The sequence below is a fragment of the Arachis ipaensis genome, chromosome B9, assembly GCF_059453495.1.
Source record: "Arachis ipaensis isolate K30076 ecotype BB chromosome B9, ASM5945349v1, whole genome shotgun sequence".
NCBI lineage: Eukaryota > Viridiplantae > Streptophyta > Magnoliopsida > Fabales > Fabaceae > Arachis > Arachis ipaensis.
The window spans coordinates 103689295-103697448 of NC_142444.1; positions in this window are offsets into that span (position 1 = coordinate 103689295).

Consider the following 8154-nt stretch of genomic DNA (forward strand, 5'->3'; position numbering starts at 1 on the left):
ATAAAAAGAAATGGTGAAATATGTACAAATTCTAACTAATATGCAACCTATCATGCAATGTAACAACTATTCTAACAAAGACAAAAATTAAAAATTGGTGTTGAAAAAGGAAGTTGTTACCCATGGAGATCGGTCGGATGACCTCCCACACTTAGAAATTTGCGCCATCCTCGGTGCATGCAAAGGAGAGCAAGGTGGACGGGTTGCTACAATTGATGAGCTCTTTCAAAAGGTTGTGCAGATGAACTTATTTGTTGCCCCATTTAGAAGCCTTTCCATTCCTTTCCTTCTTAGTGGCCAACCTAAAAGGAAAGAGAAAGAAGGATAATTAAGCCTATATTAAAGATATCAGAGCAAGTAGAACATAGGCGGAGGCTAATGCCAAATAAGAGTGAGGTTCTCACTACATGTTAGCTACGCATGTAAGTGAGAGAACAATATAGGCAAAGGGCATATCAATTAATACTTGATGCAAGAACAAGTTAAAGCATGAAGAGAATATTGAGCATCAAGCTTAATCAATAATTGACACAAACAAGATTAGTGGTAAGCGTGCGAGCATTTAGTCCCATCCTAACTCAATGATGATGAAGTATAAAAATAAGGGATTATGAGTCAGGAAGGACTAAAGCACTAATCTTGTGTGTAGAGCAAATATTACAATTAATGTCAAACAAGTTACAAAGCACCAAGATTAACCAAGAAATCCTCAATAATTGGATATAAGAATCCAACACCATTATTAAAACAAGAACTTAGAAAAGAAAATAAGAACAATTTATAAAAACAAAATTAAAATGCAATGGGTGATAATATGCAAATGCAACATATAGAAGAAAATGAAAATAAGAAAAATAAAAAGTGGAATTTTGAAAAGAAAAGAAGAAGTGAAAGAAAGTAAGAAAGGAAGAAAGAAGAAGAAAGAAGAAGGTAAAAACAAAGAGGAAGAAAACAAAGTAGAAAATAGGAAAAGCAGCGCGCGGAACTGACGCATACGCGCACAGCACACGTGCGCGTGGGTGGGTGACGTTAGGATTTTTGCCAGTAAAGAATGTCATAAAAATAGTCGCGTTGTAGATATAGTCTCTAAACCGACAGAAATCCCTTTGTACAAACATTTTTGGTTGTCACAAGTAACAAACCCCTTTGAAATTGATAACCGAGTATTCAAACCTCGGGTCGTCTTCTCAAGGAATTGCAGGGAGGTATGTTCTTATTATTGGTTGTTAGTCTTGTAAATTGGGGTTTTGGAAGTAAGGTGGGAATATGTTATATGACAAGTAAAATAAAATAATAATAATAAAATCTCTTGGCAAGGTATAAGAATTGGAATTCCTATCCTAGTTATCCTTATCAGGTGTGAAGAGAATTGGGTTTTAATCCCACTTGGTCATCCTTTATTAAACAAAGGAAGGTTAAGTGGACTGATCAGCTTGATTCTCAAGTCCTAGCCAACTCCTGTGGAGAGACTAGTGTTAGAGCAATCCTAGCTCAAGCAAAATCTGCCAATTTCAATCACTTGCTGAGTTTGATAACTCAAGTATTACCAATCACTTAACCAAAGCCAAAAGGGAGAAAAATATCTAAATTAAATTGAAAGCAATCTTAAACATAGCAAAGCAATCTTAAATCTGAATTACCTCAAATAACATTAATTAAGAAAATTATATGTAACATGGAAGAGTTCATAAATTAAATAAAAATAAATAAAAATAAAGAACCTGGGATTGAGAGTCACTCCTAAAACTAAGAGAAATCCTAAATCCTAATCCTAAGAGAGAGGAGAGAACCTCTCTCTCTAAAAACTACATCTACTCCTAAAATAATAAATATGAGAGGCTTCTAATGAATGGATGCATTCCCTCACTTGATAGCCTCTAATCTGTATTTTCTGGGCCACAAACTGGGTCAGAAATAGCCCAGAATTCGCTGGTTGCGAATTCAAATGCGCTGGTTTCTGTCACTGCGATGCGGCCGCATGGATCACGCGGTCGCGTTGCCTAGCGTCAGGGAAACTATAAAATATTATATATCAAATCGAAGCCCCGGACTTTAGCTTTCCAACCCAACTGGAACCGTGTCGTTTTGACCTTTGTAGCTAAAGTTATAGCCGTTTGAGTGCAGAGAGGTCAGGCTGGACAGCTTAGCAATTTCTCCAACTTCTTGCATTCCTTCCACTTTTGCATGCTTTCTTCCCATCCTCCAAGCCATTCCTGCCTTATAATATCTGAAAACACTTAACACACATATCAAGGCATCTAATGGTAATAAGAGAGGATTAATAATAAGCAAATATAAGATCAAAGAAGCATGTTTTCAATCAAAGCACATAATTAGGAAGGCAAATGTAAAACCATGCAAATAATATGAATAACTGGGTAAAGAGTTGATGAAATCCACTCAATTGAGCACAAGATAAACCATAAAATAGTGGTTTATCAACCTCCCCACACTTAAACACTAGCATGTCCTCATGCTAAGCTCAAGAGAAGCTATAAAGGTGAAGAGGAATGATAGAATGTATGAAATGCAATCCTATCTATATGAATGCAACTAAATGTGAAATGATTCTACCTACTTGGTTAAAAAGTAAATAAGCTCTTCAAGACAAACATAAATCAGATTTCACTAATTCAAATTATACAGTAAAAGACAAGTAAACTTGTAAGAAGATAGCTTATGAAAGCAGGGAACATAGAATTAAGCACTGAATCCTCACTGGTAGTGTATATCACTCTAATCTCTCAAGTGTATAGGGTTTTTTCACTCTACTCTTCTCTAGTCATGCTTTCTAAACCCTGTTCTTCATCTAACCAATCAACAAATATTTAATGTACTAATGCAAACATCATGAGGTCTTTTCAAGGTTGTAATGGGGCTGAGGTAAAGGTAAGGATATATGTATGGCCAAGTGAGCTATAATATGAATCTTCAATTAACCTAAGCTCTCACCTAATATACATATACTCGATATACTTTTAAATTCATGCCTAGCTACCCATAATTCTCACTTTTGTATAATTCCCATACTCATGTACCAAATTTTTCTATAATTTTTATCACATGTACATTGATCTTTTATTAAACTTAATATTGGGGTAATTTTGTCCCCTTATTTACTTATTTATTGAGTATTTTTGGATTTTTCTCTTTTTTCTCTTTTTTTTCTTTCTTTTTTTTTATTTAGAGAAACAAACATAAATTATCAATGCACATGGATTTTCTATTATTTTTCTATTTTGGTTTTTCATGAGTAGGTTCCCAAATTCCTGATATTCAAATAAATTAGAAACATTATACTTTTCCTTTATTAACCCATGTTCCCACAGTTTCCCCATATTTAATTAACACACTATCTTAAGCTAACCAAAGATTCAATTGGGATATTTAATTATTTTTCTGCTTTAAGGCTAGTGATGTGGTAAAATACAGAACAAGAGGGGGTTAAAAGGCTCAAAGTGGCTGACAAGGGTGATTTAAAGGGTAGGCTTATTTGAGATAAGTGAGCTAAAATCAAATAATGGCCTCAATCATATGCAAACATGTAAATACACTAAATAATGGACATATAGGTTGGAACAAAATATAGATTACAATCATAGAGAAGGGAACACACAGGAATAAAATATTTATGGTTAAATAATGTAACCATGTAAATAAGCTCAAAGTCTCACAGGTTGTGTGTTCTTTGACTCAAAAACCATGTTCCAAATACAACTTCAAACAAATTTAACACATAAAAATTTTTAAAAATTTTTATTTAAATTAGTGAAAAAAATTTTTTTTTTCAAAAATAGGATCTTAAAAAGAGATTTATTATTTTAACCAAGTAGTAACTAAATGCACAAAATCAAATAAATATGCAATCAAATATACAGATGCAACAATGATCAAATAAAGAAAATAAGATTATTGGTGTTGAAAAGAAAGTACTAACCCACGGAGATCGGTATCGACCTCCCCGCACTTAAAGATTGCATCGTCCTCGGTGCATGCTGAGATTTGCAGGTGGATGGGTTGTTTCAACTGTTGCTTTTCTCTAAGGATTGTGCAGATGGACTTGTCTGTCTCCCCATGTAAAATGTCTTCCGCTTCCCTTCCGGGTGGCCATCCTGAAAGAAAAAGGGAAGAAGAGTAACCCAGAAATAGAGATAAGAAAATAAAAGAAGTATGGGTTAATGCCAAATGATAAGGGTCTCATTTACATGGAAGCTTCAACATGTAAGGGAGAAAACAATAGAAGCCATGGCATACCAGTGGTGCAAAATTTGCAACCATGGGGAAAAAGGTGGGTAATGAAAGACAATGTAAATTCATGTCAATGCAAAAGGAATATCAGTAATATAAAAATTAGCATTGATTTAAATAATATTACCCAATCAGAATAAAACAAGTCATGAAGCACCAAGAAAATACCAGAAAAGATGTAACAGTTGAATAAGAACATTTGAACACCAATAATAAATTTAGAAAAAATAAAAATATGCAATAAATGAGAGTATGCAATTAAATAAAATAAAATGAAAGTAAAAAAGAACGAGAAGTAGAAAAAGAAAGTGAGAAAGGAGAGAGAAGGGAGAATTTAGGATTAGAAAAGAAAAGATAAGAAAATTGGCACTAATCTGGATAGGTTGTGCGACGCTGGCGACGCGATCGCGTGGGTGACACGGTCGCGTGGTGCGCGATATGGTTGGGTGACGCGGACGCGTGGGGCACGCGATCGCGTGACTCGATTTGTGCTAGTGGCGCGAGTGCAGCCTCGCGGTCGCACAACTCTTTGTTCAAAACTCAGTATTGCCAAAATCCAGGGTGACGCGGTCGCGTGGTCGACGCGATTGCGCGGGTGGCCTTTTTTCCAATATGACGCGGACGCGTGGGTGACGCGTTCGCGTGGCAGGGCTTGTGCTACTAGCACAGGTCCAGCCCAACTCCAGCTCAACTTTCTGCCATACACCCTTTTTACGCAGATTTCAGGTCACACGCCCGCGTGGGTGACGCGGTCACGTGGGAGGTCATTATTCCCATATGACGCGGTCGCGTGGGGTGATTTGTGCCATTGGCACGCCTCCAGCGCTGCTCCTGTGAAACTCTCTGTTCATATTAATATTATCTCCCATCTCCTTGCGACGCGGACGCGTCGCTGATGCGGTCGCGTCGCGTGCTCGCTCTTTTTTTTTTAATCTGAAAAGATGCAGAATGCAGTGTTAATATGAATGTGATGCAAAACTCCAGGTTCAATAAAATAAAATGAAACTCAAAAACAAATAAAACTAAATAAAAATGAAAAAGGAACAATCATACCATGGTGGGTTGTCTCCCACCTAGCACTTTTAGTTAAAGTCCTTAAGTTGGACATTTGATGGGCTTCCTGTTATGGTGGCTTATGCTTGTATTCATCCAGGAATCTCCACCAATGTTTGTATCTCCAGTAACCTTCGGGGTCCCAAACTAGGCGCAGAAAGCCTTCAAGTAAGTTAAAGCAAGTGACCAGGCCCCAAGAGTGGTGATTGATAGAATGGATTCTGGGGTCCCAGACCTTGCCTTTGCACCCGTCTTTTGGTTGAGCAATATTGTTCCATCCGGGTGGCAAGCAGTCTGAATTCTCATGTAAGCGGCCAAACAACTTCCTAGACCCATTCAGTTGAGCTTTACACCAACTTTTGCATTTAAACTTAAAGCTTCCAACCATGATGAACCTTGCAGGACAATTCTTACCACTGACCATCTTCCTCTTACTCTTAATGCCACAAAGAGCTCTAAGTTGACCATCCGTCTCCAATATCCCATATTCATGTGGGATTAGAAAGCTAAGGGATATGAATTTTACCCACTTGAATGTTGTGAAGGATGATGGCAACTTAGGGGGAGGGGTTTCCAACAGCTTTGGCAAGGTAATTTCAAGCTCCACTCCCTTGTGCTCTTCTTTGACATCTTCTACTTCTTGATCAACCTCTACAAAATCTTCAACCATGATCTACCTTGGAGGTTGTACGCTCTTCTCAACATCAACATTAAACATCGTGGAAGGAGGCTCTGTGACTGGACTTTCCAATGGAGGTACAGCATCTCTTAAGTCTGCAACCACTTCTTCCTTTTTAATAATTGCTGCTTTGTCCAGTTGTTTAAGTATAAAATCGTACTCATCCTCGATGTTTTTCTTTCTATGACAACTCCTTTCAACTATTCTTTCATCTTCAAGGGTCTCTCCTACCCTTACCCGTAGGGCTTCCTCTAGCTCTTTATGAAGTATGGATTCGCGAAGATGATTCCTTCTTTCCTGTTCCATATCAATAGCATAATTGGGATCATCTTGCTTTTGGGTTGATGGATGTGGGTGCTCTTCCATGGATGGTGGTGATGGGATGGATAGATCATTCTGTGGTTGAAAAGAAAGTGCACTAGAGCTTGAGGGTTGATTGTTGAAGGTATTTGGTGGTCTGATTTGGGCGACGAGAGCTTGTATAGTAGAGTTTAGATTGGCAAGTGCTTTCTCCATGGAGGTTTAGGGTGGATCTATGTATGGTTCATTTGGTTCATAAGGTGGTTGGTATGGTGGTTGAGGGTTAGGGTCATATGGAGGTGAATGGTGGTAGTTGGCTTGTGAGTGTGGTAGTTCAAAGTTATGTTGAGGAAAGGGTTTATAGGTATATGGTGGTGGTTGTTGATAGTCCATTGGAGGTGGTTGTTGCCATGAGGGTTGATCAAATCCTTGTGGCTCCTCCCATCTTTGATTGTTCCAACCTTGATGCCTGTTCTCATTGTAATTTCTTCTTCCTGCAACATAATTGTAACCAGACTCATAGCCAAAGGGGTGAGAGTTCATAGTAGCAAAATAAAAATTAAAAATGAAAATAAAAATAAATTTAAATTAAAAGGTTATTTAAATTTTAAATTTGAAAATTAAATTTTGAAATTTGAAATTTTTGAAATTTGAATTTTAAATTTGAATTTTAAATTTTTGAAATTTGAATTTTGAAATTTGAAATTTGAAAATTTTTTTAATTTTGAATTTTGAAAATTTTGAAATTTGAATTTTGAAAATTTTTAAATTTGAATTTTGAAATTTGATTTTTGAAATAAAATAAGATAAGATAAAAATTTTAAAAATAAAAATCTGAAATATATTTTTTTTTTCGAAAAAATTAATTAAAAATATTTTTGAATTTAATGAGGAAAGAGAAAAACGATAAAATGACACCAAATTTCAAATTTTTAGATCAAAACGAAGAAAACAACTAAGAACAGCTTGAAGGTCAAGATGAACGCGAAGAACAACTCGAAGATCAAGATGAACACCAAGAACAAATTTTTTTGAAAAATTTTGTAATAACTAAATAAAAACCAATAACCTCTTAATTTATGAAAAAGCAAAAATAAAAACAAAAATAAAAACAAATAAACAAACAAAAAAAATATTTACAATAACCAATAATAAGGCACAGGTTTGCAATTCCCCGGCAACGGCACCATTTTGACGTTAGGATTTTTGCCAGTAAAGAATGTCATAAAAACAGTCACGTTGTAGATATAGTCTCTAAACCGACAGAAATCCCTTCGTACAAACGTTTTTGGTTGTCACAAGTAACAAACCCCTTTGAAATTGATAATCGAGTATTCAAACCTCGGGTCGTCTTCTCAAGGAATTGCAGGGAGGTATGTTCTTATTATTGGTTATTAGTCTTGTAAATTGGGGTTTTGGAAGTAAGGTGGGAATATGTTATATGACAAGTAAAATAAAATAATAATAATAAAATCTCTTGGCAAGGTATAAGAATTGAAATTCCTATCCTAGTTATCCTTATCAGGTGTGAAGAGAATTGGGTTTTAATCCCACTTGGTCATCCTTTATTAAACAAAGGAAGGTTAAGTGGACTGATTAGCTTGATTCTCAAGTCCTAGCCAACCTGTGGAGAGACTAGTGTTAGAGCAATCCTAGCTCAAGCAAAATCTGCCAATTTCAATCACTTGCTGAGTTTGATAACTCAAGTATTACCAATCACTTGACCAAAGCCAAAAGGGAGAAAAATATCTAAATTAAATTGAAAGCAATCTTAAACAGAGCAAAGCAATCTTAAATCTGAATTATCTCAAATAACATTAATTAAGAAAATTATATGTAACATGGAAGAGTTCATAAATTAAATAAAAATAAAT